Source organism: Vombatus ursinus, unplaced genomic scaffold, assembly GCF_900497805.2.
Source record: "Vombatus ursinus unplaced genomic scaffold, bare-nosed wombat genome assembly UNPS02014813.1, whole genome shotgun sequence".
Taxonomy (NCBI): domain Eukaryota; kingdom Metazoa; phylum Chordata; class Mammalia; order Diprotodontia; family Vombatidae; genus Vombatus; species Vombatus ursinus.
This window is the reverse complement of record NW_020954591.1, coordinates 22,073,834-22,094,275: the sequence shown is the minus strand read 5'-3', so window position 1 is coordinate 22,094,275 and position 20,442 is coordinate 22,073,834. Positions and strand designations below refer to the sequence as shown.

The following is a 20,442-nucleotide window of genomic DNA, read 5'->3' as shown; positions in this document are numbered from 1 at the left end:
AAAAAAATTTTTAATGAATGTTATAAATTGTCTTTACATGTAATTAGAAAAAATAAAATACAATAAACAAAAAGACAAAGTATTTTCCTGCAGTGACTCCTTCCTAGGGTTTAAAATATAAACTACTTTGATGAGCTTTTAAATCTGGTCCCTATCTGTCTTTCCAGCCTCATTGAATATTACTCCCCTTCCCACACTCTGTGGTCTAGCCTAACTGGCTCTCTCTGTTTCTCCCTTTTTTTTGGAGGGGGTAGGGGTGGGGGATAGAGGGTGGGGGTGTTAGGCAATTGGGGTTATGTGACTTGCCCTGGGTCATACAGCTAGCGTTATGTGTCTGAGGCTGGATATGAACTCAGGTGCTCCTGACTCTGGAGCCGGTGTTCTATCCACTGGCCACTTAGCTGCCCTACTCTCTCTGTTTCTCAAATACGACATTCCATCTCCCATAACTGTGCTTTCACCTTGGCTGCCAACCATGTCTGGAATCCTCCTCCTCACCTCCACTTCCTAGCATCCCTCTCTTTCCTCAAGACACAGGTTAAGCATCACCTTCTATATGACACTTTTCCTGATTCTCTCCCCTCTTAAGCTAATGCCCTCTTCAAAATACTTTGTATTGAACTACATTTTATTTATTCTCTTTATTATTCATTTTGTATATATTTATACACAAAAGTAGCATGACCTAGTGGGTAGAGTGCTGTCCTCCAAGTCAGTGAGACCTGAGTTCTAGTCCCACCTCTGACACATATAGGCTATGTGGCCAATCATTTAAACTCTGAGTGTTCTATGCACCTCTCTATGAACAGAAGTTGTAGATAACCTTCATTGGTAGAATAAGTTCCTCATCTGGGAGGTCCCTATATGGTTCAGTTCAATTCATTATATTTTGGACAAAAACCTTGCACTTGGGGCATTTACAGTTAAATTTAACATTGATAAATGGTCCACAAATTGTGTAATTCTTAGTATCCTTTAATTTCTTTTTTTTAAGGCAATTGGGGTTAAGTGACTTGCCCAGGGTCACACAGCTAGTAAGGTCTGAGGCCAAATTTGAACTCAGGTCCTCCTGACTCCAAGACTGGTGCTCTATCCACCACACCACCTAGCTGCCCTCCCTCTGATCTCTTTGTCACCACTCCACCACTGACTGTCACTGCAAAGGGAGCCACCCCAAACTGATGATTATTCACTATTTGTCTTTCTTTCACAGTTTCCTATGGCCAAAGAATTTATTGCCCAGTGATCAGCCTAGCAGAGATGAACCTCTCTTTCCTAAGCTAGGCTGGCCCCAGAGAGGAGACAGTCTGTTACCAGAACCATACTCAAAGACTTTCCAGGTTGATAGAAACTTCTAAGCTTCCACTTGAACTTTTAAGAACGAGAGTGATGACTTCTGGCCAAAATGGGTACCTAAACAGGTGGCAGACCACTCAGTTCTCACATATGCCCTCCAGAAAAACCCTAAAGTTCACACCAGACTAAATAATAATCAAGATATCCAATTAATAACTCTAGGAAGTGACTTGTAACATTTCAGAAGTGCCCAAAAAGTCTAGCACAGTGTAGCATAACTCAGACCAAGAGGACATCTCATTACAAGATCCCATAAAACCATCATGAGACACTGGAGAAAGACCTGAAGATCAGGTCTTTTGGTACTCCAAATCTTTAAGATTCAGTAAGGGGGGCAGGAGAGGTGTCAAAACCTTGGAGGTGGGAGTCAGAGCATGAATCTATGGAACAGAAGACGAGACCAAGCAAGACTGATCACCCCACCGAAACATGTGGCAAAGGGCACAGTCTAACCCTGGCACAAAGCCCCACTTCAGAAACTAAAGCTAAAAATAATGAATAAGCCAAAGAAAACACTAATCAGCATCAAACATTATTGTAAATCTAGAGGTCCCCCAAAAGAAGAAAAGAGTAACTTCATAACAACATCAAGCAGAGACTGGAAAGAAAAATGGATTTCCCACAAGAACTACATTAATACCTAGAAGAAAAGAAACAAGAGATAAGAAAACTTAAATGAAAACTCTGAAAGAAAGAATTGGAAAATGGGGCAGCTAGGTGGTGCAGTGGATGGAACACTGGCGCTGAAGTCAAGAAGACTTGAATTCAAATCCAGCCTCAGATCAAACACTTGATACTTAGTAGCTATGTGACCCTGGGCAAGTCACTTAACTCCAATTGCCTAAAAAAAAAAAAAGAAAGAAAAAGAATTGAAAAAATGAGTAGCTTTGAAGAGAAAATATAAGCCTTAACCAAGAAAGAGATTCCTTGAAAACTAGAATAGACTAAACAGAAATCATTGACTGCAAGAGAGAGCAAGAGATATAAAACAAAATCCAGATTGAAAAAATAGAGAAAAAGGCAAAATATTTGATATCAGATACAACTGACCTGGAAAACTTGTCAAAGAGACATTATTTAAGAGTCACTAGATTACTATAAAACCATGTTCTTAAAAAAAAAAACAAGCCTGGATATTCAAGAAATCTTAAATGAGAATTGACTGGATGTATTAGAACCACAGGGTAAAGTGAAGGTAGAAAGAATCCAATGATCACCTTCTGGATGAGATTCCAGAAGAAAAGCCTCAGGAATGTCAAAGCCAAAATTCTGAGCCATTACGTCAAAGAAAAAAATATTGCAAGCATCCAGAAAGAAGAATACAAAGGAATCAGAGTCAGGAACACTTAAAACCTACTAGTTTCTTTAAAAAAAAAAGATTTTGGAATATAATATTCCAAAAATCAAAAGGGCATCAGTGAACCTCACTCAATTGAAATGGACAAAGGAGTGTTGAAAACACACACACACACACACACACAGGTGTAGAAATGCATCTAATTCAATAGGGTAATAAGTTGGGATGGAGGGTATGAAGAGGGAGTATAACTATTTCTCTGGATTTTAAATGAGTGGGTTGGAGACGATGGGAGAAAGCAGTAATGATGCCCCCTCAAAAAAAAAAGGGTCATACTATCCACATCCAAAGAAAGAACTACGGAGTTTGAATGCAGATTGAAGCATGCTATTTGCTATTTTTTTTCCTTCTGTTTTGTTTTGTTTTTTCTTTCTTGTGGTTCCTCCTATTGGTTCTAATTCTTCCTTACAACATCACTAATGTGAAAATATGTTTAATATGAATGTATATTATAGCCTATATCAGATTGTGCGCTGTCTTGGGGAGGGAGGTGAGGATGAAGAGAGAGAAAAATTTTAAACTGAAAAGCTTATGGAAGCGATTGTTGATAAATTAAAATAAATTAATAAAAACATTATTCTTGAAAAAAAAAGAGGGTCATTGTAACTTTTTTGTAATGCAAAGAAGAGAACATAAGAAAGACAGTTTTGAAAGTAACATGTAAAACTTATTTAAAAGCAAGTACAAAGGGGCAGCTAGGTGGTGCAGTGGATAGAGCACAGGCCCTGAAGTCAGGAGGACCTGAGTTCAAATACAGACTCAGACCAAACACTTGACACTTACTAGCTGTGTGACCCCGGGCAAGTCACTTAACCCTGATTGCCTCACCAAAAAAAAAAAAAGAAAGCAAGTGCATGAGATAGAAATTCATATAGAATCCTCTACTATTTTTATGGAAATATTCTTCCCCAACTCCTTCTTATTTTGGTATTTAGGTTCAAATTTCTATTTTAAAATTCAATTTTTAAAAAGAATGCAGGATGATCTCAATGCCTCCACTGTAACAGTATATCATTTTTGGCTGACTATTCTGCAGGGAAAAGAGAGATATTTAGAGGCTGGTTAAAGATCTTGGGATTTGTAATCTTTCTAGACTGAAAAGAGACTAGAAGATCATGAGAATCACCATGCTTACCCTGAGGGGAGAGCACTGAGCCAAGGTGCCTGAGCACTAGATTTTGTTTCAGTAGAGAGAGGAGCAGTGCTCTAGAGACAGCAGTAGCAGAAGTGGCTGTGGCAGATATGACCAACATGATGGAGGACTAGACACTTTATCTGATCCTCACAACCTCCCAAAATTCCCCTAAATAAGATTTATGCACAAGAAATAAAGCAATTTCAGCTGTCTGCATGGTGTAAAACACCGAGAACCCTAATGAGATAACAATCCAATGAACTAAGGCTAATCCCTCCCGCCTAACATGCTTACTCTGCACCCCTTCCCCTCTAGCCAACACAATCTGGCAGTGATGCATAGACCAACCCACAGGCTTGCAAAAGAACTCAACTCTTTCTCCCTTGACTGGCAGTGCAGTGTGGTAGCACTCTGTGCAACAACAGTACTCATCCAGAGAACTGAGAAACCGAGGAAACTAGGGAAGGATGCCGGTGTACAAATGTGGATCCACCAGAACTGAAACAAAGGCGACTGGCATCCAACTAGAACCAGTTCTCCTGCTAGAAGTCATTTGGGGCAGAGACCAAAGCAAAGTAATACATGAATTGCTCAGCACAGACAGCTTTGAGATTCAACCCCCAAGGAAATCACCATAGAAGGAGAAGTATTGAGAAAGTGAGTGTTAGGAGAATATAAGATTAAAAGACTAAAATTACCTAAAATTTCAGGAGGGAGAAAACTCAGCTAAAGACCTTGAATTTATATTAACAAACAAACAAACAGGGAAAATGTTATTAAGAGAAAGAAAAATGGCCTCCAAATCATCTAAATGAATCCAGACATCTATGAATAAATATTGCAAGAGAAAAGAAAATGAATCAAGGTGTGATGAGGCAGAGAAGCTTATGAATTTTCAAGAGATCATGGAACTACAGCAAGATGTTCCTAAATAGTTTAAGAGAGAAATAAGAACTGTAAGAGCAAAATGTATGGCCTGCACAGCAGACATAATTAGTAGAGTGCAAAAACTTGAATACAAGGTGACCAACTTCACCACAGAAACAAAAAAGAAAGCAACATATTGGGAATGTAAATATACAGAAATGAATGACAATCCGGAAGAAGAGAAACCAAAAACTATAACGTTAAAAGAAAATGTGGGTTGGAAGATGTCTGTAACGGCGAGCGGTCGGCTGCAGGCGCTGCTGAGCCAGGCCCCCGCCCAGGCGAGGCGGTGGCTCTCCAGCGGCGCCCACAGCAACGAGGGCTCGGGCCGCTTCTGGAGGTTTCTGACCTGCTTAATGACGCTTCCCGGGGTGGCGGTCAGCATGCTGAACGCCTACCTGAAGTCGCGGGAGCATCACGAACTGCCTGAATTCGTCCCCTACCCCCATCTCCACATCCTAACCAAGCCCTTCCCATGAGGAGATGGAAACTATACTCTATTTCATAACCATCACGTCAATCCTCTCCCAACTCGGTATGAGAAAGAATAAAGAAAACTTGGACCATACTAATCAAGCACTGGGGGACCACAGCAGCAGTTGGACCATCCTTTTCTTTCTATGTGGAACAGAAAATTATATGGGACCTTAAGTTCACTTGCATCACAAAGTGACAAACATGCTGACCTTTTATCATTTTGCTTGTGATTGGGATGGCTTAAATAAATAATTCTTACCCTAGAAAAAGAAAAAAGAAAAAAAAAGAAAATATAATCTCTATACATACAGCTATATATACATAGAGACAATTCTCTCAGAACACAAGTCAAAAAATCTTAATACTATCATGATAGAAATAATATATGAAAACTACCTAGAATTTTTGAATGCAGAAAATAAAGTGCCAATCAAAAGAATACACAAATTTTCTCCAGAAAAAAATTCTATGCTGCCAACTCCAAAGCACATAGTGGTTAAGTTTAATAATTCCAATGACAAACAACAAATTTGCAAATGATGAGGGGAAAGACTTTCAAATATAAAGGAAAGAAAATTTGAATAATACGAGACTATTCTGCACTCACAGGAAACTGTAAGGGGGAAACATAATGTGTTTTGAAGAGAAAAGGCGTACAAGATGCAATCCAAGCAAATATACCCTACAAACCTGAGCTTAATCACTAATGAAAAAAAAAAAGATAGATGCTCAATAAAAAGAGGTATTTGATGCATTCCTACAATGAAAATTAGACCTGAATAAATTATTTGCTTTCCAAACACTTCAAACAATAGAAATAAAACAAATAACACCAACAAAGCAAGACACAGGTAGCAAAATAAAATACCCCAAAAGAAAAAACTAGTTGCAAATGGGGGAAAAATAATCACAGAGATGGCAAAACAACTGCACAATCCGGTACACAAGAAAATTCCTGGCATGGGGCAACACTTTTATTTTCTCTATCACTTGCAGGAATTAGTTTTACCAAGGGTGGGGAACAATAGAAAAAGAGGATTGGGGCAATAACATAAAAACTCCTTTTAAAAGGGAATTCAAACTAAATACTTTAGAAGCTTTAACTAAATGAAGAATGCAGACTAAAGAAGAAATAAATAAATGTAAGGGACTAGGTTCAAAGAACAAAAGTCTAGAATAGACAGAAAGGGAAGAAAATAATGAAGAGAATGGGAGAAAGAAAACTTTTGTTTTTTTTATAAAAAGGCACAGAAAATGAAATAAAAAACTAACAAAAAAAGTTGAAGGGGAGGACAGGAAGAGGGATCTTAATTGACTACTTAGAGAAAAAAAGAGAAGAATTCAAAAACTAGATAAAGGGAAGGTATAAAAAGGAATTAAAAAGTAAAGCAAAGCTCCAAAAGTAGGAAAAGGAGTTCCAAATGAGAAAGGAACTTGAGTATGAAGAGAAAGGAGCTGATGGGAATAGGGTTGCCTTAAAGTAGATTAAGCTAAAATAATTGAAGGGACAAAGTATTGTCTTTGCAGAAGAAAAGGGAAGCATACTAATTGGGGAAAAAAACTGTATTAGAGACAAATGGAGAAATACAAACCTAACTCATAATTTTAAAAGTAAAAGGATTAAGCAATCCAATAAAATAAAAAGGAATAATATATTGGATAAGAAAACAACACCTCCCAATTTGTTGCTTACAAGAAACACAAAAATAAAGGTACACACAGAATAAAAATGAGAGGCTAGATTTTAGCCACTAGAACAAAATGTACTATGCATCAAGTGAATAAAAAAAAAAACAAGAATTGCAATCATGCTATTAGACAAAGCAAAGCAAAAAGCCTCAACATAAAAAGAAATAAAGAAACCATACACCATAAACCAATCAATATTAAACTTAAATGCTCAAATGCCTTAATATTTAAATTCAGAAAGGAAAAATAACTGGATTATAAGAAGACAACAGCAGAAGAAGTTTTTAATGTCCCACTTTTAGTTTTGGACAACTATAACAGAACCAGAAACAAAAGGGAAAGATATAGAATTAAATAAATTGCTGGAGAAATTAGACCTAAAAGACCTATGATGTCTTCTAAGTGAGATTGCTTAAAAAAAAAAAATACTAATATTCTTAGTACCACAGAGAAGTCTAACAAACATTGACCATGTATTAGTGTACAGAGATGTAGCAGATGAATATTAAAAGACAGTAACTGCAAACACATAATTTGCAGATCCTAATGAAATAAAATACAGTAATTAGTTCAGAGAACAAAAAAAAAATGGCAAAGACCCAAATAGAACCTTAACAATGAAATCCTATATGATGAGTAGTTCAAAGAACAATTATAGAAAAATTAATAATGTATGAAAGGAAATGAAAATGATGAAAACATAATCTCTAGAAAGTAGTCCTCAGGATAAATATATATTAATTTATTTTTATAAATACACATTACATATATATATACATTTATATATATAAACCTACATTAACAAAATAGAAAAGGAGAGGATTGATAAACTGAACATGAATTTTTATAATTAGAAAACCAGTGGATAAAGAAACCTAGTATAAGCATAAAAGAGGAAATATTAAAAATTAGAGGAGAAATAAACTGGAAACCAAAAAAAATCCCTACATAAATAATAAATGTAACTAAAAGCTAGCTTCTTGAAAACACTAAGAAAATGATAAAGCAATTGGAAAAGAAGAGGGCAGAAAATCAAATCAATAGAACAGCAAATGAACAAGATAAAATCACAACAAAACCAGAAGAAATAAAAAGAATTATCAGAACACCCTATGTAGAGTTAAAGGCTAATAAAACACAAAAGAAAAATGAGGAATACCTTCAAAAATATAAACTACTCAAACTAACAAAAAACCAAATAGAGATCTTAAAAAACACAAATAGAACTAGCTGCAAAGGAACTACCCAAAAAAAGAAATAAACTTTTAAGTGCCTACTACGTGCCAAGTACTGTGCTAAATGCTTTACAAATACTATCTTATTTGATTCTTGCAACAACCTTGGAAGACAGGTGCTGTTATTATCTCTATTTTGTAGGTGAAGAAACTAAGGCAGACAGAGATTACATAACTTCCCCAGGGTCACACAGCTATTAAGTGTCTGAAGCTGAATTTGCAATTAGGTCTTCCTAATTCCAGGTCCAGAGTTCTATTCACTGCATCACCTAGTTGTCTCCTGGGGGGAAAAAAAACTCCCGGTCTTAATGGATTCACAGGTGGATTCTCTTAAACTTTTAAAAGAACAATTAAAAACAAATATTTCATAAATTACTTGCAAGAATTAAGAAAAACTCTTTACCAGATTTCTTTTATGAGACAAATATAGTCCTAATACCTAAACCAAAAAAAGATAAAGTACAGGAAAAATAAAACTGTAGACCAATACCATTAATTTCAATTCAAAAAATTTGGATGAAATCCTGTTAATCAGACTACACTGATTCATTCAAGAGATGATTCACCATGACCAAGTTGGATATTTGCTAGCGATGCAAGGATAGTTCAACATTAGGAAAACAATCATATCACAAACAGTAATATCCCAAACCCTATAATTGCTCAAGACACATAGAAAAAAAAACCTTCAACAAAGTACAACAGTCATTTATACTAAAAACTCTATGATGCATATAAATAGAGATGGACCTGTTTTTAGTGTCATAAAAATATCTATCTCATATCAAAAAAAGTATCATGTACAATATGGATACATAAGAAATTTTCCTAATAAATGTAGGAGTAAAGTAAGTACATCTACTTTCACTATTATTATTTGATATACTTTTGGAAATGCTAGCAGTTGTAGTAAAAACAAGAGAAAAAAGTTAGAAGTATAGAAATAGGTAAAGAGGGAATAAAACTGTTCCTATTTGCTGATGACTTGATGGTTTACTTAGAAAATCCTAGAGAATCAGCAAAGATATTGAGTGAGAAAATGGCTTCAGTAAAGTTGGACACTACAAAATAAACCAAAAAACCAATAGCATTTCAATATAACCTATGAGGCAATAATAAAAAGGGAAATCTCATTCCAAAAAAACTACAAAATGCAATAGATATTTGAGATTCAATCTATCATAGTGCACAAAATACTTGTATAGATTCAATTACAAAGTTCTCTATGAGGAAAGAAAGAACAACTTAAATAACCGGAAGAATTGCCAATGTAATAAAGATAGCAATATTACCCCATCAATTGTGGAATGGCTGAAAAAGTTGTGGTATATGAATGTAATGGAATACTACTGTTCCGTAAGAAATGGTGAGCAGGTAGATTTCAGAAAAATCTGGAGACTTGCATTAACTGATGCTGAGTGAAGTGAGCAGAACCAGTGAAACATCATACACAGTAACAGCAACATTTTGTGATGGCCGACTTTGTTAGAGTTAGCTCTTCTCAGCAACACAATGATCTAAGAAAATTCCAAAAGACTCATGATGGAAAATGCTATCCATATCCAGAGAAAGAACTATGGAGCCTGAATGCAGATAGAAGTATACTATTTTCTCTTTTTTTGTTTTTTCTTTCTCATAGTTTTTTCCCTTTTATTCTGATCCTTCTTTCACAATGTAACTAATATGGAAATATGTTTAATATGATTGTACATGTATAGCCTATATCAGATTGCATGCCATCTTGGGGAAGGGGATTGGGAGGGAGAGGGGAAAAAGTTAGAACTCAAAATCTTATAAAAAAAATCTTATAAAAGTGAATGTTGAAAACTAAAAATAAATAAATAATTCTTAAGAAGATGACAATATTACCAAAGTTAATTTACAGTCTGAATGCCATAACAAATAATTGAAGAGATACTTTACAGAGAATGATAAAATAATAAAATTCATTTGGAAAAATAAAATATGTAGAATATCAAGAGAAATTATGAAAATTGGTAGGGATGAAGGAAGAATCATATTTCTAGACTTCATCCTATATTATAAAGCAGCCATCATCAAAACTACCTGGTATGGACTTGAAAATTGAAAGATAGATCAATGGAACAGACTATACAAGGGAAAATCAGAAACAAACCAATAACCAGGTATTTGGTAAACTGGAAAACATAACTTACTTAGGAAACGACTCCCCATTTCATGGTGGAAAATACTACTGGGGAAACTGAAAACTAGGTTGAAGATGTCAGGCTTAGATCAAGACCCTGCACCATGTTTCACAATGCAATCTATATGGTTACATGATCTTAATATTAAAGATCATATCATAAAAATATTAGAAGAGAAATAGACTATATATATGTCTTTCACCACCATAGATGGTAGCTGAATTCCTAACCAAAGGAAAGAGGCAATTACAAAAGATAAGATAAATAACTTTGATTACATGACACTACAAGACTTCTGGATAAAATAAAATAATGTACCTACAACAAGAAGGGAAATGGCTGAATGGGAAACAAATCTTTTTTCCAAATTTTTCTGATAAGTGTTTGGTATCCAAGATATGTACATAATTAAAGATACATGTATCTTTAATTATTATAAAAGATTTTATTTTATTAACATTAAATATTATATATAAGTACCTCTATTTATCTGTCTCCAAAAGCCATTCCTCAGGGGCAGCTAGGTGGTGCAGTGGATAGAGTACCAACCCTGAAGTCAGGAGGACCTGAGTTCAAATCTGACCTCAGACCGAACACTTGACACTTACTAGCTGTGTGACTCTGGGCAAGTCACTTAACCCCAACTGCTTAAAAAAAAAAAGCCATTCCCCAATGGATAAGTGATTGAGGATTTGAACAGTTTTTAAAGGAACAAATGCAAACTATTAAAAATTATATGAAAGGGGGATAGCTAGGTGATACAGTGGTGGACCAGCCCTGGAATCAGGATGACCTGAGTTCAAATCTAGCCTCAGACACTTACCAGCTGTGTGATCCAGGATAAGTCACTAAACCCCAATTGCCTTCAAAAAATAAAAAACACAAACAAAAAATTATATGAAAGGGTAGAAATATGGACATTGAGGGGTGGGGACAGGGTGTGGGCTTCTAATCCAGCTCCACTTATTTCTCCAGCTGCTCCCTCTGCTGGTATGAGCTCTACTTTCGAAAAAGCACTAGGTGCAGCAGCCCCCATCAAACACCAGAAGACAGTCAGTGTCTGAAGAGAGAGAACACTTCCAAGCTAGCAGCCAAGATGCCCAAGAAGGTCAATTCTGCAGAAGAGGAAGTTAATAGAGGAGTCCAAGAAGAAGTCAGCCAAGACAGCTGACAAGATGGTCAGCTAAATTGGTCCCTGTAAAAGTTGAACCTAAACCCCAAAAGACAGCGGGGATGGATAAATCTGAGGACAAAAAAGTTCACACAAAAGGAGAAAAAAAAAGTCAAAAGCAAAACAAGCAGAAGTGACAAGAAGAAGAGAATAAGGATGACTTGGCTGTAGAAAATGGTGAAACTGAAACAACGAGGAGGCCCTTCCTAGTCTCTGTTTCTGGAGGAAAGGAAACCAAATCTGAATAACATTATAGTTGTCCCAGTGACTGCTCTTCTTGTGCAGTTCAAAGGAATTTTTTTGTCAACTATTTTGTGAATGGGAGATAGGAAGTAGAATAACTATAGAGAACTATTTGGAGACTCTACAAGGCCTGAGGAACAGAGGATCTTCTGAGGGAAAAACTCAGAGCAAGGCAGGATCCACTGAGGTTTTGTGGGAATTATAATTGCCCAATCTGCAAGAAAGACCACTGAGGAAGAGCTCTGAGCCATTGACACTTGATTAAAGAGTACATGGTTCCCTGCAATGAAGTGGACCTCAGATCTTCTTCATGATCCGAGATGGCCCTGGTCCCCAGGACCCTGTTTTCATGGGATCTGATACCCAAACGTGCAAAAGAAGCATGGTAAAATACAGGATCTCATTGGTTGATGGACCTTACTTTTGAGGACCAAAAAAATGATGTATCAGCAAGAGCAAAGTCACAGGTTAGATTAAACACAGGGCATCTCCACTGATTAAGTGGCCATAACATGGTCACTTGCTCATGTTGGACAACATGGTCCGGAGGTACAAAAATAGGTTGGAGGACTTTCCAAAGAATCAAGGCATCTCACTCATGCCAGGTTTGGACATGGAATCTGAGTAAAACAGGATGGAGATATCTTTGTCTGCATTCTTGTGGTTGTGCAACTGAGTTGCATAACTGGTAAACAAGTAGTGAACATTACATTAAAGTTTGAGGCCCACTAGAAAGGTCTACTATAAAAACTAATCTAATTAGCCCTATATGACTTATGTAAAATATCAAAATGATTAATACTGATTGGAATAGAGTAGGGATCCAAATGAATTATTTCTCACAGTTTTACTCCATGAATGAGATATATGATAACTCCATGGAGCAAGCATGGAGCAAGTCACCTTGGTGACTTCTGACCTTTCTGAGAGCAAGCTCAGAACTGGCTTTTTGTTTCCGTTTTGAAACTAGACCTCCCTATCACACCCAGGTTAGAAGTATAGTGGCCATTCATGGGCCTGACCCCAACGCTGATCAGCACAGAAGTTTTGACCTACTCTGTTTCTGACCTGGGACTGTTTACCCTTCCTTAGGCATGCTGGTGAGCCTCCCCCCTCTCTCAGGGGCTCATCATATTGAGACTCCATAGTGCAGACACCAAATTGGCTTAGCCCACTGCAACTCAGAATTTCTGGGATGAAGAAATCCACTGCCTCAATCTACCTTAATAGTTGGGATCATAGGTGGACAGTGCCACATCCAGTCAGAAAACTGCTTTTTGCAGAGATAAAGGATCACTCTGAATCTTAGAATACTGTATTTTAAAAATAGATATTATATAGAAATAAATAGATATGATAGATGATAAACAAATGAATACATAAATAGGCAGATGAAGAATGAATGGTGAAATTTTTAAAAGACTAAACTGGAACTAATTTAAACTATTAGAATAGTTTCTAAACAGAAACTGAACCAATGCAGTATTTCATTCTATTTGAATCTGACTTAGAAGCAGTTAAATGATGCTTTGGGTAGAGTGTTGACAGAGTCAGGAAGACTCAAGTTTGAATCCTGCCTCAAACACTTACTAGCTGCATGACCCTGGACAAATCACTTAACCACTCAGTGTAGCAATTTCTTTATCTGTAAACATGGATAATGACAGTACCTACCTCACAGAGGCATTGTGAGGATTAAATGAGATAATAGTTGTAAAGCACTTTACAAACCTTAAAGCATTATATAAATGCTAGCTGTTATTATTACTATATACCCACTGTAATCCACAGTTTTTCATCTATAAAATGATAATAATAGTCCCTGCTATGAATCTGACTTGAGACTAATTTGAATAAACCCAGCAAATAGTGAGCAAACATTTACTAGGCCAGAAGTAGGAATAAAAAATATTGATTCTACTTCCCTGGCTCTCAGCGGTGAAGGAGATGTTCAGCAGAGTAGGCTGGTCAGGATAATGTGGAGGGTGATGCATTTTGTACTGCGTGGTGCTTTGGCCTTAGAGAAGAGATGCTTTCCTCTGAAGAGATGATCGCTGTGACTTTAGCTGAACTTTAAGACTTTGAAAGATTCCGTAATGTAGGTGCCCCATCCTTCCTGATCTGAGCTCGCTGCTCTTTCTCTGAAGCTACCCTGAGGCTTGCAGGAAACTCCAACTCCCCAGTGTCTGAGAAGCAACCAAAATCTGGGAAGACCAAGAGAAAAACCTTAACTTCTGAAGCTCAGAGCCAAAAGGTGAGTATCTAACTGAGGGTCCCAGCTGGACTTTCCCTTTTCCTGCCCTAACACATGCCAAATCTGTCTTTGCTTCTGTTTCAAGTAAACTGAGAACTTCCCCAAGGAGCAACAGGAGGCAGGACGGGACTTAGGGAGATGTGCTGGATTCAGAGTTGGGGGACATGGGTTTGAATCCTGGCCCTTCCACAGATGACCTTTGTGACCTTGAACAAATCTCTTGTTGACCTGAAAGTTGGTTAAAAAGGCAACAAGCTAGGTGATAAATAAACTCATATTATTTATTCCCTTAAGTCAACCACATGTATATGGAACCAGAGCTTTAACTCTGACTGTCTTAAGCAATTTGAAATGGACAATTTATACTCTTATAGCAATTCCAACTCAGGATGTCTGTGTCACTCAAAAAAATATAGCCTCCATATGTTTTTAACATATAGCATGAGAAAGGAAGTTTCTTAGCTGAAAATGCAATAAGACAAGAGAAGTAACAAAGTGTCAATTGAAATTATAGTCCCAGGATATCTGTGTTTCCCCTACATAACACATGTCCATAGGATACCAAGATAAGAAAAGTCCCACTATTCAAGACAGTGTCTGGTCCCAGGTTTCCTGCCCTTAGTGATCACAAACAGGAAGAATGCTGGTCAGTTTCATGTGGTCCTGTAGTTGCTGACACGGGAAGGCGTATTTTTAGTTCACTCAGAGAACAGAGCATGCAAAGCATTATGGTAAATTAAGCCCAGAGTGGGTCAAATTGTCTCTCCTGATTGGCCTATCCAAGTTTTAGGCCTTTCTCAGGTGTTAGGGTTCAAAATGGTTTGAGCAGGGGTCTATACCCTTCACCCTCTCTGGGCCTCTATTTCCTCATCTATAAAATGAGGGGGTTAAAAAAAAGATCTATGAAACTAGAGAAGAACTGTGTCCCTTCTGTGTCCTTTATGTGCGATGGAGGGTACTGTGAAAGGACATTACGGCAAAGCATCTGCTTCAGCTGGTAGTAAAACATTTCCACAATCTGTAATAAATAATATACACATACACATACTGAGCTAGAAATGTATCTGTACCCATCCCTTATTAATACATTATTAATTATTAATATTAATTATTAGTTATAATTAATACATTAATAATTATTAATACATGTATTATCTACTTCATGGCTTATTGGTAGCAAATTTTTAATCCCTGGTTGTCTTATACTTATGCACTATCTTCTCCTTGCCAATCTAACTTCCTGGTTCCAATTGGTGTACACTTGGAAAACTAGTGATATGGATATTATTTTTTTAATTAATTAATTAATTAGTTATTTTTTGTTTTCAACATTCACTTCCATAAGATTTTGAGTTTTAAATTTTCTCCCCCTCCCCAAGATGGCATGTAGTCTGATATAGGCTCCATTTATACATTCATATTAAACATATTTACACGTTAGTCATGATGTAAAAAAGAATTAGAACTAATGGGAGGAACCACAAGAAAAGAAAAACAAAACAACAAAAGAAAAAGAGAGCAAATAGTATGCTTCCATACATGGATATTATTTCAAAAGATCTTTGATTTCATCTATTCAATTCAAATCAACAAACATTTATTAAGTATCTAGCATGGGATTAAAGCAGTCCCTATTCTCAAGAAGTTTATATTCTCTTGGAAAGATGCAACACGTATATGTAAGTATATGCAAAATAATTTTAAAAGGGAGAGAGTGCTAAAAACAGAGAGAATCAGGAAAGGCCTCCTGCTGGAGGGGGAAGCATTCGGGCACTTTGAAGGAAGCTAAGGATTCTACCACCAGCAGCACCAGCAGAAGCAGCACCAGCAGAAGCAGCACCAGCAAAAGCAGCACCAGCAGCAAGCATCTAGCACTGTACTTCTTGGTATTTCACTCAATAACTAGTACAGCATTATGTACATAATGTTATATTACAACATATATAATCTGTATTTCATATAAGTTACGTAGGCTATTTGCTGAGTGACTACCAAAGCCTTTTTTCTTAATTCCTGCACATGCAAATTCTTGGTCTTTGTAGCTTTTTTGTCAGACTTCTAATTCGGGTCAAGCTTCTATCTACCAAGGCAGCCCAGTCTACTCTGCCACTCTGCAAATTGCATCTTCTGTTCCAAGGTCTGTAGTCTAGGACCAAGCTGAACAAGTCTACAAGCCTCCATTTATGCTGCTTGAATCTTATATGTATTTATTTATTTACATATTATCTCCCACCTTGGAAAGCAAATTCTTTGAGTTCAGGAACTCTTCTTGCCTTTCTTTGTATACTTAGCACTTAACAAACTACGGCATGTAGTAATTGATAAATAAATACTTGTTGACAGAGTGACCATTTCTTCTTCCACACAATAGCCTTTCAAATACTTGCCTTCTCTCTTCCAGTATTCACATCCCTGGTTCCTTTATCGAATCTTCAAACAATGTGACTTCCACTCCTAATGTGGTAAAGTCAAAAGGGTCCTTTATTTGGGATCTGAGGACATGCTTTTGAATCCTGGCTCTGTAGTTTACTACTAAGTGACCTTGGACCAGTCATTTACTTTCTCTAGGCCTCAGTTTCTTCATTTACTGTAAAAAAGAGGAGATTGGCCCAGATGATTTCCATGGTTCCTTTCTGCTTAAAATTTGTGATCATGCAATCTCCTCCAGAGCCTGGTTGTCCTCTTCTGGACAGTCTCTATCTTGTCATTGTCTTTCTCAAAATGTGGTCCTTGTACTAAACCCAGAATTCCGTATGTGGTTTGAATAGGGAAGAATGCAAAAGGGTTATTTCTTCCCTAGTTCTTGACAATATGCTTCTCTTGAGGAGGCTAGGTGGCACAGGGGATAGACCACTGGCTCTGGAGTCAAGAGGAACTAAGTTCAAATCCAACCTCAGACACTTAGCTGTGTGACCCTGGACAAATCACTTAACCCTTTTTGCCTCAATTTCCTTATCTGTAAAAATGACCCTTGGGGCAGCTAGGTGACGCAGTAGATAGAGCACCAGTCCTGAAGTCAGGAGGACCTGAGTTCAAATTCGGTCTCAGACCAAACACTTGACACTTACTAGCTGTGTGACCCTGGGCAAGTCACTTAACCCCAATTGCCTTAAAAAAAATGACCTTGAGAAAGAAATGGCAAATCACCCCAGTATCTTTGCCAAAGAAACCCCAAATGGGGTCACAAATGTTCAGACAGGACTAAACAACAACAGTAAATGTTCCTCTTAATGCTCCCTAAGATCACATTAGCTTTTGGGGGGGGATGCCATATTGAATTGTAGACTCATACAGTGCTGTCTGTCCCTTGAAATCTTAGATATTTTTCAAAGGAAAACTCATACTACTCCTGTCTTGTGCTGCTGAAGTTGATTTGTTGAAGTTGACTTAGATGAAAACCTAAAGATATAATCATGATTCCAGTCGTAAATTTTTTTTATTTTTTTTGGCTAGACAATCAGGATTAAGTGACTTGCCCAGGGTCACACAGGTAATAAGTGCCAAGTGTCTGAGGCCAGATTTGAACTCAGGTCCTCCTGACTCCAGGGCTGGTGCTATATCCATTGAGCCACCTAGCTGCCCCCCAGTTGTAAAATATGGATTCAGTCAAAAGGCTGCACTTAAAGATCTAGAAGGCCACATGTGCCCTCAAGGCAGCAGGTTCCCCACCCCTACCTAGATGTTTGACATCATACAGGTCAAAGAGGCCTGGATTCTTGACATTTGTCATATGAATATTTTCTAACCCCAAGTACCTCTTTTACCCTCTAAATTATCTCAACGAGTGGACATAGATATGCCATTTTCTATCAGGATCAAGAATGGACTTACGGTTTCATTGATAAAGGAAATTTCCAGGTGAGGAAACTCCTCCCAAGGCCAATTGGCACTTTCTGCTTCAATCTATACTCATTTCTCTCCCTGGAGGTGGATAACATTTTTCAACCTGAGTGCTTTGTTGCTTCCAACTCTGCCAACCTCTTAGATCTATCCCCCTCTCTATCCCTCTTTCTATTTTTTGCAAATTTGGTTGAGAGGTGGACAGTCATAATACAGAGAATGTACTACTTTCACCAAAGATTTGACAACCACACACACACACACACACGCACATATATCTCAATCCTTCAGAGATCTATAATTTCATCAAAAGGAGCAATCCTCGTGGAGAAGCAGCCTGTCACACCCACCACCACCAACTCCAAGCACCAACCAAATGTCACCAATGAGAGGGAAAGCCCAAGTGCCCCATGGAACAGCAGGGCCTCCTAGACCATGGACCCTGCTTCAAGCTTAGCCCCTGACAGCATAGTGCAGGGAATCAACCTTTGTGGAGGGTGACCCGGCCACTTGCCTCTGCAGGCGCTACAACCCCCACCTCCACAATGGCACGGGCTACTGCAGACCTGGAAAAGAAAGTTCTGGCCACCAAAGTTCGTGGTCAAATGGTTTAACATCAGGAACTAGTATGGTTTTGTTCATGGAGATGGCACTAAGGAAGATGCACTACCATGAGCTTTACTACTACGCCCCAAGAACCATGGGACTTTTCCATCTGATTTGCAGCTGAAACCTTCTCCATGTTGTCTCCCTCACTAAAATGTGAGCTCCTTGAGGACAGGAACTATCTTGCTTTTCTCTGTGTAGTCTAAGTACTTTGCATAGAGTAAGATCTTAATAAATGCCTTTTCATTCATTCTTCCATTCAACCCGAGAGGTAGAGTTACATCTCTTCAGCATGGTTGCCTTCACTTTGTTGGCAGAATTAGCCTCATTTTTCAGTCATAGGATCAGAATTCACAACTAGAAGTTAATTGAAAGGTCATCTGGTTACAGATAAGAAAACAGAGCTCAGAAAGGCAAAGGGACTGCCCAAAGCCACACAAGTGGAGTTGGTAAGGTTTGCATTCAAAACCAAGTCCTCTTACTTCAAATCAGAGGTTATTTCCATTGTGCATCCACTACCTCCCATTCAATTCAGCAAACACACATTAAGTGGCCACTATGACTCAGAGTACTGTGTTAGGTACTGGAAGCATTACAGAATTTTAGATTAGACCTGGTCCGTGCCTCATGGAGCTTCTATACGAGAGTTAAAGTAGACACATTCTAATTTAAAGATCACATCCCCAAAATCTTCTCTTCTCCATCTTCATGGGACCCACCTACCAAGGCTCTTCACCATCCTGAGAAGCCTTCTCTGGATGCTCTTCAACTTATCTACCTTCTTCCTAAAATGTGGTAAATAAAATGAATACAATAGTCAAGGAATAATTATCTCCCTAGGTATGTATGTGTATATATGTGTGTGTGTCTGTATGCATATACACACATATTTCTATATGTATTTCTATATACATCTCTACATATATCTGTGTGTATACATATATACATGTATGTGTATGTGTATATATATATATATATTTCAATCAATTCCTTATATATTTTAGGTGTCAGACCTTTTTTGTTTTGGTTTTTTGTTTGTTTGTTTGTTCGTTTGTTTTTGGTGAGGCAATTGGGGTTAAGTGACTTGCCCAGGGTCACACAGCTAGTGAGTGTCAAGTGTCTGAGGCCAGATTTTGAACTCAGGTCCTCTTGACTCCAAGGCCAGAGCTCTATCCACTGTACCACCTAGCTGCCCCTATCAGAACTTTTTTGGAGAAGCTTGCTGCACAGATTTGTCCCAGGTAACTATTATTCTTCTAATTTTAATTGCATTGATTTTATTTTCACTTTTAGTCTAATTATCCATTTTTTGTTGTTCTTTAGTCATTTTTCAGTCATGTTCAATTCTTCGTGACTTCATTTGAGATTTTCTTGGCAAAAATACTAGTGTGGTTTACCATTTCCTTCTACCCTTACCCCCTCCAAAAACAAAACAAAACGAAACACAGATGCTGTGCTTAAAAATAATAGCAACAACTCACATTTATATAGCACTTTCTTTTCCACTGAAGTATCAATGTGTTCCAGGTATGAAAGAAGGTGGTACATATTACCATCTCCCCTGGTGGAGAGAGCCGAAGACCACAAGCCTGAGAGTCCAGGGAATAGCAGTGTCCCCCTCACCACTAGCTAGGCTTCCAGCCCAGCCCCCACAGCTATCATATAGGGAAGCAGCCCTGATAGAGATGGGCCTCAAAACTGCTTCTGCAGGTGCTAGAGCTCCCACCTTCTCAGCAGCTACAGCTACTGAGGACCCAGAAAAGTAAATTCAGAACACCAATATCCCTGGTATTGTCAAATGATTCAACATCAGAAATATAAAAGATTTTTTCAATGGAAATGACACTAAAGAAGATACATTGCTATCTGCTTTGGTGCTGCACCCTAAGCTGACATGTCGCTAAAACTTCCTAGATGGATTGTCTTCCCCTAATCGAAATATGTGCTCAGTGGATAGATTATAGACTTTGGAGTCAGAAAGACC

At 37.7% G+C, this 20,442-nt stretch overlaps 1 pseudogene; it reads left to right on the top strand.

The window, feature by feature from the left end:
* The first annotated feature begins 4,999 nt into the window (after nt 1-4,999).
* LOC114054364 lies at nt 5,000-5,326 on the top strand (annotated as a pseudogene).
* Nucleotides 5,327-20,442: the final 15,116 nt, after the last annotated feature.